Consider the following 22,674-nt stretch of genomic DNA (forward strand, 5'->3'; position numbering starts at 1 on the left):
AACCATTACTGCTATACTAAACTCCTCAATGTACTTTATAACTGACTAGCTGACCCGCGGCATAGCATACGCCGCATAAGAGGGTAGAGGGCAGGAAGGGGGTATTACAGCCTGTTTCAGACTTTTGGACCTCATCAGTACATGGCAGGAATTGATATGGCTGTATGAGATAGGGCTTGGACCAGTACAACAGAGTAACCAAGCAGCTCAGGGTGGCCCAAACCACTCGGAATGTATAGGAGGATAAAAGGGACCAAAAAGACCTCCTACTTAAAAAAGCAAAGCTTGGTGTAATTTGCCTTCCTAAAACAGAAAGAAATCTGCAATAATTCAGCTATAAGTGAACATTTGTGGTTACCCACAATGCACTGCTACTAAATATGCAAATTACTCCCTTGGTAAGCCAAACAGGCATCCAGAACCACTGGTGTATAGCAAGCCTATAGCTTTAAACTTTACACAGCCATATCAAACCCACATGTGAAAGCCTGTTTCAGACTTTTGGTCCTCATCTGTACATGGCAAGGATTGATAAGGCTGTATGAGATAGGGCTTGGACCAGTACAACAGAGTAACCAAGCAGCTCAGGGTGACCCAAACTACTAAGAATGTATAGGAGGATAAAAGAATCCAAAAAGACCTCCTCCTAAAAAAAGCAAAGTTTGGTGTAATTTTCCTTCCTAAAACAGAAGGAAATATGCAATAATTCAGCTATAAGTGAACATTTGTGGTTACCCACAATGCACTGCTACTAAATATGCAAATAATTCCTTTTCACCCTTAGGGCCCTTTGACACCAGAGGACTTTTTCGGCGTTTTAACGCCACAGCCGAAGTTGGCGTTTTCTAAGGTAAATCCATAGACTTTAATTTTACCTTTTACATCTAACTCGGCGTTTTGGAGCGTTGTGTTTCAACGCTCCCAGGAGCTTTTTTAGGGCTGACTGCAGCGTTTCTCTTTACAATTGATAGTAATGTGTTGGCGTTAAACGCCTTGAAAACGCCTGCAGCCAAAACGCAGCGTTTTTGCCTTTTTACCACTGCCTATAGTGTGAAAAAGCCCTTAGTAAGCCAAGCAAGCATCCAGAACCACTGGTGTATAGCAATATCAAACCCACATGTGACAGCCTGTTTCAAACGTTTGGTCCTCATCAGTACATAGCAGGATTTGATATGGCTGTATGAGAAGGGGCTTGGACCAGTACAACAGAGTAACCAAGCAGCTCAGGGTGACCCAAACTACTAAGCGTGTAGTGCCAGTGGGGGAAGTTTGTGTTAATAAGAGGAGTTAACATCCTAACATCATGTAACTGAGAAGGATCCTGCTGATACAGTTTATACCAAATACTAATTAGCCTTTGCTCTTGTTTAAGAGCAGATTCATTTTACTGATTAGTAGAGGTCATGTTACAACACAGGAAGTGAAAATCAATTGATCTCTATTTACCTCTTTTATTTATGAATTATTTGTTTTCATGAAGGGCCATTAAAGTGCTCCTTAAAGGAAGAAACAATATTTAATAAAAATCTAAACTTAATAAGTCAAGTAGTTAACCTATGAGTACCTAGTTAACCTATGAGTACAGAGTTAGAAGTGTTATGCTTTGAGATGTCTGTTGCAAGTAATAAGGGATCATAAGTGAACTTGAGTATATAGCTTAGCATAATGCATCAACCCTGAGGAATCATTTTGTCATTGACTGACACTCCCTCATGGGAGTTGAAGGCGTCTATTTGAAAAGGGCCTGGTGTAGCTCATATACCAACTTCGGCTACAAAGGGCGCCTGGTGTAGCCCATATACCAACTTCGGCTACAAAGAACGCCTGGTATAGCCCATATATGGCAAATTTGGCTACAAAGGGCATCTGGTGTAGCCCATACATGCCAAATTCGGCTATAAAGAGCACCTGGTGTAGCCCATATATGTCAAATTCGGCTACAAAGGGTGCCTGTTGTAGCCCATATATGCCAAATTTGGTTACAAAAGGTGCCCAGTGTAGCCCACATGCCAAATTTAGCTGCAAAGGGCATCTGGTGTAGCCCTTATATGCCAAATTCTGCAACAAAGGGCCCCTAGTGTAGCTGAAAAAGCTAGTTTTAGTTTTTAAAAAGGATGCTGTTATAGGCAAAATTTGTTGGGCTATAAAAGGGCTCTAGATTTCGCTGAGAAAAGTGATTACTATGACCTAACTTCTCCCTACTCTCACACAGAACCCTCCCCAAATGGTCCCTAACCCCCCTGGTGGTGCCTAACCCTAACCCCTCCCTGGTGGGGCCTAACCCTAAGACAGCCTCTGGTGATTAATATGACCTAACTTCCCCTACTCTCACACAGAAACCCCCCTAACCCCCCTGGTGGTGCCTAACCCTAAGACCCCCCAGGTGATACCTAACCCTAAGACTCCCCTGGTGGTGCCTAACCCTAAGACCCCCCAGGTGGTGCCTAACCCTAAGACCCCCTAGGTGGTGCCTAACCCTAAGACCCCCTAGGTGGTGCCTAACCCTAAGACTCCCCTGGTGGTGCCTAACCATAAGACTCCCCTGGTGGTGCCTAACCCTAAGACTCCCTAGGTGGTGCCTAAACCTAAGACCCACCAGGTGGTGCCTAACCCTAAGACCCCCCTGGTGGTGCCTAACCCTAAGACTCCCCTGGTGGTGCCTAACCCTAAGACTCCCCTGGTGGTGCCTAACCCTAAGATCCCCCAGGTGGTGAATAACCCTAAGACCCCCAGGTGGTGCCTAACCCTAAGACCCCCAGGTAGTGCCTAACCTTAAGACCCTCCAGGTGGTGCCTAACCCTAAGACTCCCCTGGTGGTGCCTAACCCTAAGACCCCCCAGGTGGTGCCTAACCCTAAGACTCCCCTGGTGGTGCCTAACCCCATGTCTTCCCTGGTGGTGCCTGACCCTAAACCCCCCTAGTGGTGCCTAACCCTAAGACACCCCTTCCACTTGTGATGCCTAATCCTACCTCCCTGCACCCCCAAATTAAAAAATCTTGCATATAAAAGGGTGCCCTTTTGTAACAGAATCAAAAACCTTGTAGCCAAAAACCTTGTAGCTGAATAAAAAATATGGGCTGCAAAGGGGCGCCCTACTGTAGCCAAAAAAAATATGGGCTACAAAGAGGCACTCTACTGTAGCTGAAAACCTTACAGCCGAAAAAAAATATGGGCTACAAAGGGGTGCCCTACTGTAGCATGAAAACCTTGTAGCCGAAAATAATATGGGCTACAAAGGGGTGCCCTACTGTACCCGAAAGTAGCCAAATAAAATATGGGCTACCAAGGGGCGCCTGCTTGTAGCCTATATCAAAACTTGGGTGCCCTTTTCACCACCTTGTAGCCGTTATTTGCAGAAATAACATTGATGTCTATGGAGGCGCCCTTTTCATACAGGCAGCTCAGGCACACTTTTCAACAAATCCCAGTTGAAGAAATATTAACATTTTTGTAAATGTGGAAAGTTGAAAGTTTAAATGCATTGTAAATTCTTTCATGATCTTTATCAAATGTTCCAGTTTCACTATACCCATGGACTCAAAACATTTTGTTAGTATAAGTTAGTAACAATGTTGCCTGAGAACACTGAAGAATATTCCTACTAGTGGTTCATATGAGTGAGATGAATAATGCAGAAATCAGTTCAGATATATTTAAATCTATAACATCTGCTAAAAACTATTAAAATTAGATGGATACAAGAAGTGTTGTTGTTCGAATTTGACATTATGGTGTTCTTCTGGACCCCAACACAACAATTTAGAACTTTTTCAGCACTGAACAGCAGGAAGGGGTGTTTCAGTTTTAAAGAGATTTCCTCCTTCAAACAGCAGGATGGGGTGTGTTTCACTCCGATACTTTGGTCTGATTCTTCCTGGAAAAAAGGACATACCTGAACTAAATGAAATGTACCCTGTCCCACTGCTTGGTGCTGAAATTGCATTGAATGCGTGTGTTAGGGTCTCAAGCACCGTAATGCCAAATTTTTGAACAACAGCACTAGATATAAGTATTTTTGCTATTACATATTTTAGTGAATATTATATTTTGAGACGCATTATAGGACTAGTTGCTGCTCTGGACTCTCTTCTTCTTGAAGCCATGCTCACATCTGTGTACAAGCATATCTGTACTGGGCATGTGCAAGTAAGGTCACCATATGCCCAGTGGAATGAAGCGCTCATGCACCAGTGGACAATACTCACGCATGTCCAGTATGTGCTCATACAGTGGGAGTCTAGGTTCAAGAATCATATTTGACACACTCTTGTGGAGTATGTTTAGAGGGACTCAGCACTGGAATGGTGGGATGTAAGGTGATTGAGAAACCACTAATGAGGTTAATATTTTTTATTGAATTTTTGCTTTAGATGGGCTTTAAAGCGAAACTCCGACCAAGAATTGAACTTTATCCCAATCAGTAGCTGGTACCCCCTTTTACATGAGAAATCTATTCCTTTTCACAAACAGACCATCAGGGGGCGCTGTATGACTGATATTGTGGTGAAACCCCTCCCACAAAGAAATTATGAGTACGTACTCTTGGCAGTTTACTGTCTGTGAACCTTGCTGCACTGTGGAAAATGGCTGTTTACAGCTGTTTCCAACTGCCCAAAAAACATACAGCAGCTACATCACCTGCCAACAGTAAAAAAGTCACCATGTAATAACTGTCAGAATGTAAATCAGGGATTTAAAAAATTTTGCAATGGGCAAACACTGACTAAATCATTTATACATAATTATTGTAAAAATGAAGCACTTTTTTATTACATTATTTTCACTGGAGTTCCTCTTTAAGAGTGTTCCCATGAACAGTGTTATACTATATAAACAATTATATAATTTGAATATTTTTGTTCAGTACTTGCAGAAAATTAGTAATTGTAAATTGCACTTTCGTGACTCTTAAAGAGAGACTGAAGCGCATAAAATTTTCTATTGTTACCTTGTAATCCAGTACTCTCATTAGATGTAAAACATTCCAGAAGGTCCGCACACTTTAAAGTACCAAGTCCTGTTTATTCAAACACGTGACAAACCATTCCACAAACCAATGAGTCATTTCAGGTCCCCGTGGGGTCCCCTTTGTCAAGGCTACAGTACAAAATGGTAACAATCGTTACCATTCTGTACTGTAGCCTTTACAAAGGGGACCCCACGGGGCTCCAAAACGACTCATTGGTTTGTGGAATGGTTTGTCACGTGTTTGAATAAACAGGACTTGGTACTTTAGAGTGTGCGGACCTTCTGGAATTTTTTGCGGATTACAAACACTGGTCCAGCAACTCACCAGTGGTGTGCGACTCTTCTCTCTATGCACTCACTAGATGTAAAGCGCCGCATCCCTGCCGCAAAACGAGCGCTTTAGACCCCCAAATCCCCGGGGGGCATTCCAGCCAGTGCTTCAGAAGGGGCAGCTTTCAGCTGCAGCTCTGCCTCTTCTGATGTCTCTCCCTGCCCCTCTCACTCTTCCTTCACAGAGAGGGGTGGGGAGAGGTGGAGATCCGCGCGGCGATTGATGGCAGGAGAGGCAGAGCTACAGCAGAAAGCTCTGCCTCTCAAGGCAGCAAAATCCATGACCAAGTTGGTCATGGATATTTGCCTCGGGATTTGGGGGGTCTAAAGCGCTCATTTTGTGGCGGGGATGCGGTGCTTTACTTCTAGTGAACCTATTAAAGCGAACTAATGGGTAAAAATAGAACTTTTTGTTCGCTTCAAGTTATTTTTGATGTTTACTATGTGACCTGTCTTTGTACCGCTCTTTAATGTTGTATTATCTTCCCTATTTACTGTACAATACTGCATAAGATGCTAACACTTTATGATAATAATAATAATTATTATTATTAATATTATTAATAACCTGTAGAAAATAGTGGTATTAATATGCATTGAATTGATTTTTAAGCACATATTACAACTGATCTGTGGAGCTCATACTGTTGTAAAAAGTTTTCATTACTGTCTCTGACTCTAGGAAATATACTAGAAGTAAGAAGAATAGTAAATAAGAAACATTCTTTTTTATATAGTCTAATATGTGGGCACAGGTGACAATCGTTCTGTGAAATCTATCTTTCCATAAAATAGCATCAATGTCAAGTCATTTGTGCTCCAAAATGACTGCAACTTTGACATTGACACTTATATCTGTCACAAAAAGCATGGGCTAACAACTGAGCTATGCAACTCATATTCATATGGGAAAAAAAAGTTTTAATTAATATCTTCAACACAAATCTGAAAATGCGTTTGAAATGAAAAGGAATAAAACTAATTTATGTTTTAAAATGTATGAACACAATTGTTAACTTAGCTACAGAACCCACATTTTTACATAAAACATAATCACTTTTAGGCCATTCAGACAAAAACAAAAACAAAACACTATGACAGCAAAACCAGTAAAATGTCTTGTAAAACCAAAGAGCAGTACTAACATAAAGCACAATAAATAAATAAATAAAATGCATGAAGCTATAAAAGCAGTACAACACTTTCAACCACTGTATCCTGAATTAGTAAAAGGCAAAAGATCTGTACAGAGACCTAGCACTATCTAATTGACTAGCAGAGATGATATATTATTAGTATACAATTTCTCCCTAATTATCTCCCCTTCTGTGTCTTGTAAGCTGCTGCTATACTTTTTGCTAATCACTTTACATTTGTCAGTATAACAATTACATTTCCTGTTACTTCTGTATTATATACCAATGTTCATATTTCCATGTATACCATTGTCTCCATGTTTATGTACCCATCTTTTTGACTGATGCAAATCATTAATATTAATAATACATTTGGTGCAGAAGTGCTAGGGTGAGTCCTGTTGTTAGAAAACATGATTCCCAATGAGAGAAATATTTTTCATTAAAAAAAAAAAAAAACATATTGCTGTAAATAACTTAATTTTAAAAAATGCTGTATTTTTTACACTACTATTTTTAATGATTTACTCAGTGTTTGTCTATTGTAAAATCTTACCTCACCACTGATTTTCATTCCTAAATGTACCTTTATGGCCACCTCATGTTTACATTTATCCTGCAGCAACTGTTATGTTTTTTATGGCTTTTATGGCCATTTCATGTTTACATTCACCAAGCAGCCACTTCTTTAAAATTTGCATTATGCACTTTATGACAGCTACCCACAATAGATTTTGCAATCAAGCTCTTTATTGTCATTTTTATTTTTGGGCAAATGTACTGGAATTCATCTCCCTTTTTTATAGTATAGATATCATTCACCTCTACCCTTTTACAGTAAATACTACTGTGAAATGTTAATTTCAACCATTACAGTGACCCTTTACATAATTTTAATACACCTTTTGTATGACTATTCATTTTTGATATCCCAAGACTTTTTCATTTCATTTGTAAAGCCTTGAATTTAATGATTTTAAAATTATACCCTATGTATGGGATCCCCACAGAATTCTTGGTATTCCTTAATTTACATAACAACCAAGGATTGGCTTCCAGTTAAAACCCTTATTGTTAATGTCTTCAATTGCTTGCCTGATGAAAGCAGGTCTGACACTTAAGGTAACCATACAACTCCTGATGATGGTCAGATTTGACCAAGAGACAAATCTCTCTCAAATAAAATCTGATTTGAGAGAGATCTGTTGGCTGCCCATACACTGCAGGCTGATTCCCAATAAATTTCATGGTGAAATTGATTGGGAATTGGCTTTGTACTGAATGATGCTGTCCTCCTAATGTGTATTGACACCCCCCTGGTGATCAGTGCTCTATACAATACCTGTCTGCTGCTTGACCACTTCTGGCTTCGGGCGCACTCCTTGCACCATACACATGCCCCACGTGGCTAGCGTGCTAGCGTACACGTGGGTGCGTTTGTCATGTCACACTCATGCCTTTGTTGCTTCGGCAACCACGTGTGGAGCATGTATGGAGCAAGGAATGCATCCGCAGCCAGTGGAGAACAAGCGGCAGCCACGGACAGGGAATGTATAGTGCACTGGGCACATTACACATTTGGGGGACAGCGTAAGGACTCTCTTTGGATTGATTGCTCATCCCGATATTGCTCACCATTACCACCATGCTCACGATTGAGCAAGTTGGCCCTGCATCTTGCAGCATGTCCAACCAATTAATGCAACCAATTTCAGCTCAAAGGACATTGTTCTGATTGGTCCAGTTTCAAGCTGCATATAATTTACATGAACTTTGAATGCAATGGGAAACTATTTGCATTGCATTGATCATCTCCAGTGGCTATACAGGAAGAGCTGAAGTTCTTCCAGCTTTGTGAAGCTAATTAATCATGCAAGAAAAGGTTTGTTGATGGTAAAGTACTGAACACATTATAATTGAAAGAGTGTAAAAGTGCAAAGGGGTTGTGTGGGTATCACACCTTACCCAGAGGATGGGTTCTGTAACCTGAATTGCCAAGCCAAGACACCAATATATCTTGCAGTCAATTGTAAGTCCAGGTTAGCACACCAGTTTGTGAATGCAATATTCCTTTTTATTGCTCCATCAGCACATATTATGACAATTGTTTCGGGGCCACTGAGGGTCCCCTTCTTCAGAAACTGCACTTTCTAAAAAAAAGGGACCCTCAGTGCCCCCAAAGCAATTGTCATAATATGTGCTGATGGAGCAATAAAAAGGAATATTGCATTCACAAACTGGTGTGCTAACCTGGACTTACAATTGACTGCAATGTAAAGAGTGCACCATATAAAAACAGATTTAGGGCCAGTGCACACCAAAAACCACTAGCTGATCCGCAAATGCTAGCGGTTTTTGAAGAGGTTTTTCAGAGTGATTCTAGGTACGTTTAGAGTGATTTTCTAAACATGCCTAGTGTTTTTTGTGTAGCTATTTTTATATTTTGTTTCAGTACTGCTGTAACTGAACAGCTACTGTAACAAAAATTCTTGGAAAACTACTCTGATCTATCCTTTTTAGAGAGGTGTTCCACTTTCCTATACTTAACATTGAGGCAGAATCATCTCAGAAATCAGCAAAGATGCTGCATGACCCGAGTTTACGTTTGGGGAGAAAACGAACCACTCTGGTGTGCACCATCCCATTCACATTCATTAGCCAAGAGGTTTTCGCCTCGTAAGCATTTTAAAAAATGGCCAGAAGTGGGTCTTGGTGTGCATCAGCCCTTAATGGTTGAAATATTAATGCTATTTAGGTTTCTGAGCAATGTTAAACATTTGCAGCTGAGTGCAAACTTTAAGTGGACCCAAACACTTGTATAGCACACTATATTCTATGCTTATTTAGGCAGATAAACCTGTCTAATTAGCTCTGTATACAGAACAGAACTAATCAGACAGTTTACAGACTGCAGGAGAGCTCTGCCTAGGCAGCTCTCCATAAGGTAAACACCGTGGCTTAACCCTTTCAGTGCCTTTTGCAAGTGTAAAACCATGGAAAACTTTTTTTGGGGGGGGGGGATTTGCATACATTTTAATGAAGACAGTTTATTACATAAAGGTAATCATGCCACAGAAGATTTATGGAAACAAAAAGTTCTGAGCTTACTTACACTCTACTGTAAATGAAAAGATCATGATAATGTCATCAAATTACAAAATTACTTGTCCATCACTGATATAAACAGCATGCCAAAGCATGTTTGCACCAAAATGGTATTGCGCTTTTAAGTTGATAAACCAGAGAAAGGGATTATTAGTGAGTATGGCACAATTAAAGGACAACTGAAATGAGAGGGATATGGAGGCTGCAATATTTTTTTCCTCTTAAGCAATGCCAGTTACTTGGCTGTCCTGCTGATTAACCGCCTCTAATACTTTTAGCTACAGACCCTGGCCTGAACAAGCATGCAGCAGATCAGGTGTTTCTGACATTATTGTCAGATCTGACTAGAATAGCTGCATACTTGTTTCAGACACTACTGCTGCCAAATAGATCAGCAGGAATGCCAGGCAACTGGTATTGTTTAAAAGTAAATAAATATGGCAGCCTCCATATTCTTCTCACTTCAGTTGTCCTTTAAGAAGTTTGCCTGTTTATGCTACAATGAATCTAAAGCCCTTTTCCCCCTAACATCAGCTTGCAAGTTTGATTAGCCATTTGTTTTTCTTGGGAGTGCTCCTACGTCTAGTGTGTAAAATGACCTACATTATGTATCCTACACTCCCTAGAGAAAGCCAACGGCTACCTTAATTTATGAAGAATATTTCTGCATACTACCTAGCACATTATCCGGTATGATGAAAGGAAAATTAGTTGTTCGATGTTATACTGCCATTACTCCCACATTGTATTCTGCATATCTCTTCTTTGTAGTGATGTGAAAAGTGTTTTGAATAATATTTTTTTTGCTGTAAAATGTACTGACAGCACTGCAAGCTTTCACCGAATACATTCAATGTTTCTTTTGTGAACTGCCTATAAGTCATCAAAAGGGTCACTTAATTAAAACTGATGATTTTAAAGTCACATTATTTCATATGAAAGAGATGAATGAAATCAGAGTAATAGTATCAATGAATATTGACTTTCTGAAAACCTTTTTTTTGTGTGCAACATGTAATTATGTTTGTACATAGGTGTTTGAACATTTTCTAATTGGAGAGTTCTTTTTTCTTTCATGAAATGATCTAAATATAAAGAGACTCAGTAAAGAAAATGCCACAGGAAATAATAATAATAATAATAATAATAATAATAATAATAATAATAATAATAATAATAATAATAATAATAATAATAATAATAATAATATAGGAGAAAGGGTTTACTGGATGGATGTAGTTAATTATGTAGTTTTCTGGAACGTGACTTGGCTGATGGTAGAGAGTTCAAGCAAAGTACAGTGTTTGCAGTGTTAAATTGTCCAATTTCAATTCACCTGAATTTCAATGGAAATAACATTTCCATGGAAATGCATAAATAAGATGGAAACATTCTATTTAGTAGCAGGGGTAAAATTAAAGTGGTTTAAAATGTTTTTCAGGGCTCTAGTGTGCTTGAAATTGTTTATGACAGATAGGGAAGCTCCTCACAACTAAACTGAACCTAACTTTGTGCCAAAATAGGAACACATAAGCCAAGAGATTGATGGAGAAGGCATATTTTATATCATTTAAGCTTTTTGTTATTGTTTGGATTGTGCAATGGACATGAAATGGTCTCTGATAATTAAAAATGTTGTTGCAACTATTTTGGACCTAATCTTGTGGAAAAAATGGGACTAATGCAATGCAAATGGGTATTACATATTGGTACTGGTAGTAAACCATCAGAAAGTTTAGAAATGGGGGCTTGGTGCAAAATATGGGCCCTGAAAAAATCAAAACAAAACGAAACCCTTGTATCCCAAGTTCTCTTTTAGGAGGTGTATTCACATCGTATTCACTGCTGAGGTCGATGAAAACTACCAAGTGCATTATTACCTGCATCTGCCATTGTTTTATGAGCCTGGAAGTGTGTGACCCAAATGACTCTGTTTCCGTTTTTTTTGCCAGTCTGTATGGCAACACTTGCTCCTTTGCTTTGAGTCGGCAGGCATGCTGGGTATCTTGTGTATTGCCCCTGTTCAGTACCAGTGCGCTTTGATTTGATACTGCTTTTATGATTTGCCTAAACCTATTAAATGAAATCTGGGGCAAAAAGGAAAATGGTAATTAGGAATAACCTGATGGTTAGCTCACAGAGACGAAATAGGGGAAGGGAATGGATGTCAGTGTGCAGATGTAAACAATAACAAACAGAAAGGAATATATTTCTACTTAACCACTTCCGTACCAGCAGTCTCTACCCCCTTAAGGACCAGAGACTGCTGGCACACCGCCTCCCAATGAATAACTGCGTATACCCTCTGCTCTCGTCGGTCACGATGCTGCCCCATCGCCGCAGGTTCCTCACTATGCCGTCTCTATGATGGCAGAGTGCTGACAGATGGTTCATTGGCCCCTGAGTCTGATGCTGTCTATCAATGGGAGCCAAAGTGTATGTCTCTCCGTGATCACACGGTCAGGAGCCACTGAAAATGGCTCCTGACCTGCTTGCAGAGCTCTGCCATATGCCGCGAATTGCGGTGCTTGCAGTGCGGCAAGATCGGCGGTAACGGTGGGAACGAATGATTCATTGTGAAGTTTTGGTCATGACGCTGCAGTGTCTGCTTCTGAGCAGAGAGCTGAGACACAGAGAGGTGGGAGAGGGGCACAGTGAGGTGGGAAGGGATGTTCCTAATGCCATAGGGGGAATTATACCTATCCTGCAAAAGTTGCACCCTCCCCATTAGGCTACAGAGCAGGGGGAAGAGAGCAATGCCAAAAGGAGACAGAGGCATGAACAAGTACTGATCAATGGACCCACCGGTAGGAATGTTCATTTGTATTATGTGTATTACGTGGAATTGAAATGTCTGCATTTCCGATCAGAAATCAGCATTTCCAATCAGAAAACAGTAGTAAAAATGTTTCTGTACCGTGTTAGCCAAACAATATATGTAGGTAGAAAAAAAAAGACTTTGTTTACAAGACTTTGTTTTTTTCTACCTACAATCAGAAAACAAAAATCGGAATACCACAGAAATCCAATTTATCGTAACTTGGTAATTTTAGCTGAATCACAGAACTTGTGAGTATTGGACCAATCAAAAATGCAGACTTTCCTGCAAAAAATGGATCACTGTGATCGTTTTAGACAAATCACAAGACATTTTTGTTTTTTCAAATTTTCAGATTTTTGTTTTGTTTTTTTCATTATTTTGCATTCTCTAATGCAAAAAAAGACTAGTAAAATACTCCTCAAATATTGGAAATCAGAAAAAAATAAAGAAATTGGTATTTGTGGAAATCATAATTTCCATGAAATGGGAAATGGGCATTTTTGACCATCCCTATCCACCAGATTCAGTTATTTGTTTGTTTGTATTACAAGATATGTTGTCCTGGAAAATACAATTCTGACTTGCTACTAAGAAATGAATGTCATGATGTCTGATAACCTACAGCACATTCCATGCCTTATCTGCTTATGTTCAACTAAATGAAGCAACATGGTATACCCTTGTATGACTGATACTTGCACTTTTTGCTGTTTTCTTCTTGTTTTATAGCTATTTGCACCTATTGTTTGATTCATGCTACTGTTTCTCATATAAAAACATGCAGAACACCAATGCTCTTAAGGAAAGTAAAACTGTTTTTATTTAATCAAAAAGGAAACTACTTTATTTACCTTATTTTAGACACACATCTTCTGATTATTTCTCCACATAACTATATCATTTATTTAAGCATGTATCACCTCTTTTTACAAGGTTTTCAATACCTTTGCTGTAGTAGTATCACATTTCCCTCCTACGAGTTGGAGAGATTGGGGATTGAAGCAGGCATTGTTGGCACACGGGCTGCCTTTTGCATCATGGCTTCCCATAGGCCTCACTATAACTTTGAGGCTATGAGCAGTCGGGGATCTGAATTTTTGTGCATGGTAGCAGTGCTTGGCTAAGAGATAGTCGGGCACTTGCCTATTATATAGTTGAACTTATATCTGGCACTTAAGCGTTCGGAGTGATGAGGGCTGGTACTCTGTAGTAGCTGAACTTATAATGTGACAACAGTGAAGTGAAGGTTAGTGTTAGCAATCTAGAGTCAAAAGGGGACTGTTAGGACCAGAGTGGGAGGTTAGTGTTAGGCATGTAAAGGAGGAAGGTCAGTGTTAGAATAGAAGAGAAAAGTCAATTTGACAAAATATTGCCAAAAGAAATTTAAGCAATACCCAGTGCAAAAAGACGACAATAACAAATATATATTGTGTGCATGTAGTGGTGGTGGGGGGTTGGGTAAAGCTACTGGTGTTCTTCAGTCATGTGACAAATGGTGCAAGGAGAGAAGAAATTAACCTGACAGATGCAAGTAAAATTACCCTGGAAACAAATCCTTACATGGCAGATAAATGCAAATGGCTGTAACTTTCTGGATTACACTTGTAAATAAAAGTTACAGGCCTGTCTCCACTCGTCAGTTTTTCTGTGCATTTTCTGCACAGGAAAACTGCAACCAATGTTAATCAATGGGCTACAGGTAGTTTACACTTGAAAACACCTTTTACAGGTAGAAAAACAATTGCCAGCAATGCAAAACAATGACAACTCATGCATATAAACTGACGGAGACAGGACCAGGCCCATGAGATTTCAGAAATTCATATATACAATATATGAAAATAAATGCAATTTATCTCATTATTTTATTTTCAATTAATGCATTCATTAAATGCTTAAATTTTACCTTCTACGGACAAGTATCAAGAAAAATCGTAAAATGTAAAATATATACATACTAGCAGACCTAAGCCCATTTAAAAATGGGCTCTAGGGTCTGTGTTTCTAGTCACCACCCACCGCATTTACTGCGCATGTGCGCGCACCCGATGCACACCCAAGCATGTGAAAATCGCCGCACGAGCATGAACGCACCCGCCGCACGCCCGGCCGGGCGCTCACACGCCAGGCTCCCTGGCCCCGTCCCTGTCCTCCTGTCTCTGTGAGACTGGGTCCGTGCTGCGCGCATACGCACAGCAGTTCAGCATGGACCCAGCTACACAGAGACAGCACACGCAGGGATACAGGGGTTTTAATATAGATGATACAATATACATTTCTCCCAGAGACAAATGCTCTATAAATAACTTTTATTGCTATATTGCAGTCACTAAGTAGGTAGTATAATGCTGACAGATGTAACAGATCTTGAAAAAGTCCATCTCCTTATGAGAAATTCTCAGTAGTACCTAGAAATAACTGAGAATGCCCCATAAGTAGATGGACTAGTCCAAAAGCTGACAGATCTGTCAGAGTTTCACCACTTACTGCAACAGCAACATAAGAAACATTTTTATAGTGCACTTTATTCAGGGAGTAATGTACAGTTATATGCATGTATTTTAAATATTACAATTTTTTTCTGATACTTGTTGGCAGTGGCTGGATAGTGTAATGGTAAAGGGCTCTGCCTCTGACACAGTGACAGGAGACCTGGGTTTGAATCTTGGCTCTTCCTGTTCAGTAACCCAGCACTTACTTCTGTAGGAGACCTTGAACAAGACTCCTTACCATTGCTACAGCGTACCCTAGTGGCTGCAGCTCTGGCACTTTGAGTCCTCCAGAAGAAAAGCGTAATATAAATGTTCTGTGTCTTGTCCACTACATTTTCTATAGAATGTAAAGCGATGTACACAAGCCCATAGTAGGTGAAACAGAATTCTTGGATCAATATCACTAATCTCACTAATATAAATGCAAAAGTTTGGATGTTTGTTACTCAATTACGCAACAATGGCTGAACAGATTTGAATGAAATGTGGCACACACGTAGTACATTACCTGGAAAAACATATAGGATACTTTTTATCTGCCATAACCAAAAAGTGGGTGGAGACAAATACAAATTTCACTGGGAAAATGTAAACTGCAGAAATTCTAACACTGTTTATGGTAGGGTTCTCAAACTTTGCAGAGTTGGTCACTTTGGTCACTAAGTGACTTGGCTTAATATTCAGAAAAGTGGGGGGAGCCTACAAAAGCCAATCATAATTCACCTATTGATTTTAAAGGGTAATATTTAATTGCTGCCATTCTTGCACTGTTAATGGCACAAGCCTCAAACCTGGTACAGTTGGTCATTGGGTGACTGGGGTTCAAATTCAGAAAAGGGGGTGGAACCACATCCAATAAGTTTTTTTTTAGTTTCACTGCAAATTATTGATGCCAAAGACTGCAAAAACTCACAAACTAGGTCAATGAGTAATTGAGTAATTGTGTGTTAGGGTTAGAAAAAGTGGGCAGAACCAACACTAGCCAAATACATACCCGGGCAACACTGGGCCATCAGCTAGAAGTAAATAAAGATGTCAGCAGAGGACCAGTGCCCTACAACTGTACCTACAAAAACAAATAAAAGTCCTGAGCAAGCAGGAAGATATGTATTTCAAGGTTAATTTACATTTTGACATAATGTATCTTCAATGCAATAAAAAAAAGTGCAGATAAGGATACATATTAGGCCAGAAATGTGCAACATCAGCTAAAGCAAGGAAGGTTTTGTAAATGTGTATGTTAAGCAGTTCAAATGATTAAATGGAATCCAGACACTACTAAACTTTTTATTTTTTCTTAGAAAGGTAATTTTCAGTTTAACTCACCTGTTCAGCTTTAGAGCGTTTCTTTTTAAGCAGAGAATGAATGATCTAGTAACACAAAGACTCTGAGAAGCCCATCATAGCTGACAGTTCCAATGAGACTCTGGTCCGTCCCTGGAAACGCTTACAGTTTCATATATTCCTCATAAGATACTGCATTTCACAGGTCTATATTTATCTGACAGAAGTATTTCAAGACGAAAGGCATCATTTTCCAGCACTACTTTTCTGGCCTGTTTGAAATGGATAGAAATGTATGTAACCTATAAATAAGAAAAAGAGAAGGGAATGCGTTATACTAGTTTTAAAAACTAGAAAAGGTGCAAATATTGTTTTTTTTTGGTATAAGCAGTGAGATAACTTTATGTAATACGTACCAGTAAAATTAAAATGCACACTGATGAGTTTAAGTTGTTAAGGGATATTATGGCAGTACAACACACTGTTTATTTCAGGAGTAATTATTTTACACCTATAAACACAGAATTCATGTAGGAACTTACTCACAGAGGGATTCTATACTGATTTTAAGTCAAATATATCACTATATAACTTGGTTATATAGTTATAAAATTGCAGTTGGATTTACTATGCATTACTGCAAAAGTTAATCACACTCTTAGCGATGCCTGATATTTATTACTTACAAGGTCAGTATACTTTGATAGGACACTGACTACTAGATACCACCTCTGACAGACTTGGAAATTCCACTAATCATCACCTTTTACGCATCACTATTGAATCAGCTGCGGACTGAAAATCCTGAATTCTTTACTCTGTACAGCGCTGCGTAATATGTCGGCGCTATATACATAATTAAATAAATAAAAAAATAAATAAATTGTCTAAAGCTACTTGCTGTACACCAGTGTTTCCCAGTGTTTGTCAACCTTGTCCTCAAGGCCCACCAACAGTGCTTGTTTTTTTGGAAATCCACAGCTGCAAAGGGTAAAAGAGGTGACCACCAGGAGAGCATAAAACTGTAATGATCTGTGGGCGATTTCCAGTCAGCGCACACCACGTGCGCTGAAGCAGAACGAAATCCTCACAGTCACAAAAGCAGAGTACCCAGTATATATTGGCAGAGGGGAATTCCAACCAGCAGGTGGAGCTGTGGAGTACAGAGGAATAAGTCCTCTGTACAGCCACAGATGTCAGATTGAAATTGCACGATTAAGCAACGCTGGGCAATGTAAACAAAGTAGCAACTCAAAGTAAGCAAGAAGAGAGACAGAGTATATGAATGTCCACCAATCTAGTCGCCACCCCACGACGGTAGACATATCACATCAGAACAGACCAGAAAGAGAAAGCTAATCGCAAGAGAGGCGATTGCTATCAGCAACACAAGGCTGAGCAAAGACAGAGCATGAACTGAGTAAGGAAGACACGGCAAATAACTACAATCTGAACGCCAAGGAAAATAACAAAAGAACTAGGTAAACTCAGTCACTGCACGTTATGCGCAACAGTGACAAAACGTACCAACCCTGACTAGCAAATGAACACGGAAAACAAAGACAAACAGATAGCGGGGAATGCTTGCTAATCGGTTGTCTCACACCAGACAACAGCAAGCGTTCGTTCCAGACAAGACAGACTGAAGGAGTAACCAGTAGCAACCGCAGCTAAGGTTATACTCCAAGATACAGACAAGAGGGGAACGCTTGATAATCGGTTGCCTCACACCAGACAACAGCAAGCGTTCGTTCCAGACAAGACAGACTGAAGGAGTAACCAGTAGCAACCGCAGCTAAGGTTATACTCCCAGATTTAGACAAGGGAGATCCACCGCCTCTAACGCTAGGGCGAGTGCGATCTAGGAACAGGACAGAACAATTTACTATCAGCCACCGCTGGCGATAGTACAATCGCATGGAAAAGACAAGACAGAATAGGCAGTACAAATATACACAAACCTGACTGCACTAATAGGAGTGCAAGGTGCACTCCCCAATAATTAATACACTAGAACATAGCAGCAAAGATGCTGAGGCTCTAAGGTTAGTCTCTCTAAACAGGAGCTATGACGAGCCAGGAATTCTGGGAAGAAGTGACATTGATACTGGAAACCTTTAAAGGAAGCAGACAAGCAGATTGCAAGATAAGTAGATGCAAATCAGTCAGCCTTGCAAACTGACAAAAAGGCCTCTTTTCCCTGGACTGAACTATGCAACCTGCATAGGAAACAAAACTGTCCAGGTAATCAAGGCCAGCAGAGCGGATTCTGACATTACCCCCCCCCCCCCCTTTTAAAGACGGCTTCCAGACGTCTTTCAGAACGGAAGACTCTCCTTGCCGCAAAATAACAAAAAAATAATTCAGAACGGCCAGTGTAGACCAACCGGGCATGCTTCCTGAACTGACTAAACCATGACGGAAACAATCAGCCCCAGAACCCCAAAAGCCATGCCCACCAATACAAAAAGTTTTAAAGTGATGCCCATGAATACTGCGACTACCAGAACAATGCCCACCGAGAGCCTTGGCATGATACACCCAGTCCCTCCGGTCAAGTCCAAAGAACCTGAGACCTCCAGAGTTGTGCCCACTACAACAGTCTTCTCCAGCATAATGCTCATTATTGGACCAGTCCACAGTACCAAGGCAAGAACCCCCAGGAATCTCCCAGAATGACTCACAATTCCAAAGAGACCCCAAAAGATTAGAAGATCCCAGAGAGCTATATGGTGATCCAACAGGACCCCACACATGACTCAGGGAAACCCCCAAGCCAAAGTCACAAGGACAACTGTTCCAAACAGAGTTTTCAGGAATCAGAACTGTATTGAGGCATGTGGTGCCTCCGACGCCTTCTGGACAAGACACCACCAGGGGGACATCAGAGCACATAAACACAGAGGGCACCTTCGGGCACACTGGATCACGGAGAACATCTGAGCACACTGGAACAGGAGCAACCAGTGGGCCTGCTGAGGGACTGCAGACCTCAGGAACTGACACAGCCAGACCAGATTCAGAGCAAGACAAAAAATCCTCGTGACCACTGGTCACAGGTACTGGACTTTCAAAAGGGGACTCAGGATCAGACTTAGAAGTCTCTGTGACTACAACTGTATCCAACAAAAACTCATTATTGACTACACATGACTGAAGCTCCAAAAGAGCTGCAAAAGTAGTCAGCATAATAGCGATGCCCACTGAAGTGGGCATTAACTCAGTGGGACTTAGGGGGCAGGAAGCATATCTTAAAAGCTCTGCACCCTTAGGCAGGGACTTAGAGGTCTACAAAACATCACATAAAACTTCAGGAGCACAAATTCCTAAGTTTTCTGGTAAACTCATCAATGATTCTGAACTATCCATGTTACAGGGCAAAACGTCAAATACATTCCGAGGATAGGGCTGAGGTTTTAGAAATGGTTCTCCAACACCCTGAATTTTGTTCACATGAACAGACTGCACACAGGTTAACTGCACAGGAATATCTGCTGGAACAGACCCTGGCTCCCTGACTTTAGTTTCACTAAACACAGAATCCTGCATAGCAGTCAAACTGGACTGCAATTCCAGAATGGCAGAAAAACAGGTGAGTATAACTGCAACACCAAAAAGAGCTTCTGAGCTCTCTGCTGGAGATTTTATACCAGGCACTATTGACTCATCCAGAGTACAGGATGTAAAGTCAGTACTTTCTTTAGAGCAAGAAAGGGATTCACAAGTGTCAGTTTGATTGGACAACATTGTTTCATTCATGGTACAGGGCAAGCTCACAGAAATATTTTCTGGACAAAACAAAGATTCCTCAGTATCAGGTTCGCACAACCAAAGCTCTGTATCACCCTTAAACTCGGCCAACAATGTTGAATCAGGGGGGTCAGAACGCAAAATTTGCAGATCCCACATCGCCTTCGGTGGTGGAATGTCGAGGACATTGGAACAATTTTCATCTGGCAGTGTGTTTTCACAGGTGTCAACAGAGTGAGGCATAGGTTTCTTTGCAGAAGAGGTTGAGACAGAAACACGAGGAACTTTATTTGACACATTAACCTTGTTCTTAAAGTTGCATCGTTTAGGAATTTTCCCCATAGCAAGTTCATAAATGGAAGATCTTAAAAGATTACTGGGGGGAAAGATCTGTTTTTATTTGACGGGGGAACCCATACATCTTTGGCAAAAATAACACAATCATTTTGATCATAATTTGCAGGAACACCTGAGATAAAAGCATCAGATCGCACAGATTTAAACTTCACACAACCAGTTGCCATGGGAAACAGACTTTCAGAATTCACACACTATGTTGCCTTGGGGAACGGAACACACTCAAAATTCACTTGCTTCACCTCAGGGAAATTGGAAGAATCGCCCGCTGACAATGTGTTTGTACAGGGGTTAACGGATTGGAGTGTATGTAACTCAGACAAGATCGTTTGTCACACACAAATCACCGGGTTCACCAAATGCTCCTCACACTCACCAGATTCAATCAAGGCGCGCATTGAGTCAATACAGGCATTTAAACACACCTCATTCTTTCCGAAATAGAAATCACAAAACGACTTCCAATCAATGTCAAACTCTTCAATCAGAGCCCCGATTTCCCAGGAAGCAAATTGAGGCTCCCACAAACCTATATGCACATAACACTGATACGGATTGGGGTCAGGAACATAAAGAGAATCTTTTACACCTTTAATATAGCAAATGACACTGCTTATATCACATTCAGATGTGTTGGTAAATTCAGGCTGAAAAATTCCACCAGATTTTATTGGAGCAAACTTTTCACTTTTAACAGCAACAGAAAGCGTCTCTTTCAGGTGAGTATGTTTCTTAGACTTTTTCTTTTTAATCCTTACAGCTTTAGATTTCTGCTGGCCAGAAGAAATAGAATCTTTGGAACTGAATAGTTCTGCAGGAAATTACTGGATCAACAGATTGAGCTAGCAACTCATTAGAATATGGTAATGACTGAGTAGTACTGCATGAACCAATTGAATCAGCAGTTTGCACAGTAGGAAAAAACTCGTTGAAATAGCGTGGCATAGGAATTTCAAGCCTACAAGAAAATAAATGAGCAAGAAATCTGTGAGGGTTATGTATCAGATTCCAGTGTCTAGCCCATTTATCAGCCCACACAAACAGATCCCCTTGGAGAAGATTGTAAGCAATCTAAACACCCCAAGTGGAAATTTTAGTGGCTTGAAATTCAGGATTCGCCAGGAATCTCAAACACTCTGATATAAACTCATCTCTGGTTTCAGAGTTCAGTGTCTTAAATCTTTTAAAGACGCAAGAACCATAATGCACAAAATCGTACAAATCAGAAATTCCCTCTACACTGGGAATTTTGGTTTGGCTCGTCATAATGTAATGATCTGCGGGCGATTTCCAGTCAGCGCACATCACATGCGCTGAAGCAGAAGGAAATCGCCACAATCAAAGAAGCAGAGTACCCAGTATATATTGGTAGAGGGGAATTCCAACCAGCAGGTGGAGCTGTGGAGTACAGAGGAATAAGTCCTCTGTACAGCCACAGATGCCAGATTGAAATTGCACGATTAAGCAATGCTGGGCAATGTAAACCAAGTAGCAACTCAGAAGAAAGCAAGAGGAGAGACAGAGTATATGAATGTCTACCAATCCAGTCGCCACCCAGCGACATATCACACCAGAACAGACCAGAAAGAGAAAGCTAATCGCAAGAGAGGTGATTGCTATCAGCAACACAAGGCTGAGCAAAGACAGAGCATGAATTGAGTAAGGAAGACACAGCAAATAACTACAATCTGAACGCCAAGGAAAATATCAAAAGAACTAGCTAAACGCAGTCACCGCATGTTATGCGCAACAGTGACAAGCGCATTAAGGGTACGGTCACCGCATGTTAAGCGCAACAGTGACAAAACGTACCAACCCTGACTAACAGATGAACACGGAAAACAAAGACAAACTGATAGCGGGGAACGCTTGCTCATCGGTTGTCTCACACCAGACAACAGCAAGCGTTCGTTCCAGACAAAACAAACTGAAGGAGTACCAGTAGCAACCGCAGCTAAGGTTATACTCCGAAATACAGACAAGAGGGGAACCCTTGCTAATCTGTTGCCTCACACCAGACAACAGCAAGCGTTCGTTCCAGACAAGGCAGACTGAAGGAGTAACCAGTAGCAACCGCAGCTAAGGTTATACTCCCAGATTCAGACAAGGGAGATCCACCGCCTCTAACACTAGGGCGAGTGCAATCTAGGAACAGGTCAGAATGATTTACCATCAGCCACCGCTGGCGATAGTACAATCGCACGGACAAGACAAGACAGAATAGACTGTACAAACAAAGATGCTGAGGCTCTAAGGTTAGTCTCTCTAAACAGGAGCTATAACGAGCCAGGAATTCTGGGAGGAAGTGACATTTATACTGGAAACCTTCAAAGGAAGCAGACAAGCAGATTGCAAGATAAGTAGATGCAAATTAGTCAGCCTTGCAAACTGACAAAAAGGCCTCTTTTCCCTGGACTGAACTATGCAACC

General features: G+C 40.7%; 1 protein-coding gene across 4 annotated transcripts in view; it reads right to left on the reverse strand.

Annotated features, from left to right (window-relative positions):
- The window catches only part of CDH12 (cadherin 12), a 1,227,746-nt gene that overhangs the window by 395,097 nt on the left and 809,975 nt on the right, over positions 1 to 22,674 (reverse strand). For 2 of the 4 annotated variants that reach the window (XM_068236729.1, XM_068236732.1), the window contains one exon: positions 16,180 to 16,439. The exons of 1 other annotated variant lie outside the window; for it this stretch is intronic. The gene's annotated coding sequence lies outside the window, so the exon portion shown is untranslated. The remainder of the gene's footprint in view (positions 1 to 16,179; positions 16,440 to 22,674) is intronic. One more of the 4 variants, XM_068236730.1, reaches the window with a different exon arrangement.

This window comes from Hyperolius riggenbachi, chromosome 5 (assembly GCF_040937935.1).
Source record: "Hyperolius riggenbachi isolate aHypRig1 chromosome 5, aHypRig1.pri, whole genome shotgun sequence".
NCBI lineage: Eukaryota > Metazoa > Chordata > Amphibia > Anura > Hyperoliidae > Hyperolius > Hyperolius riggenbachi.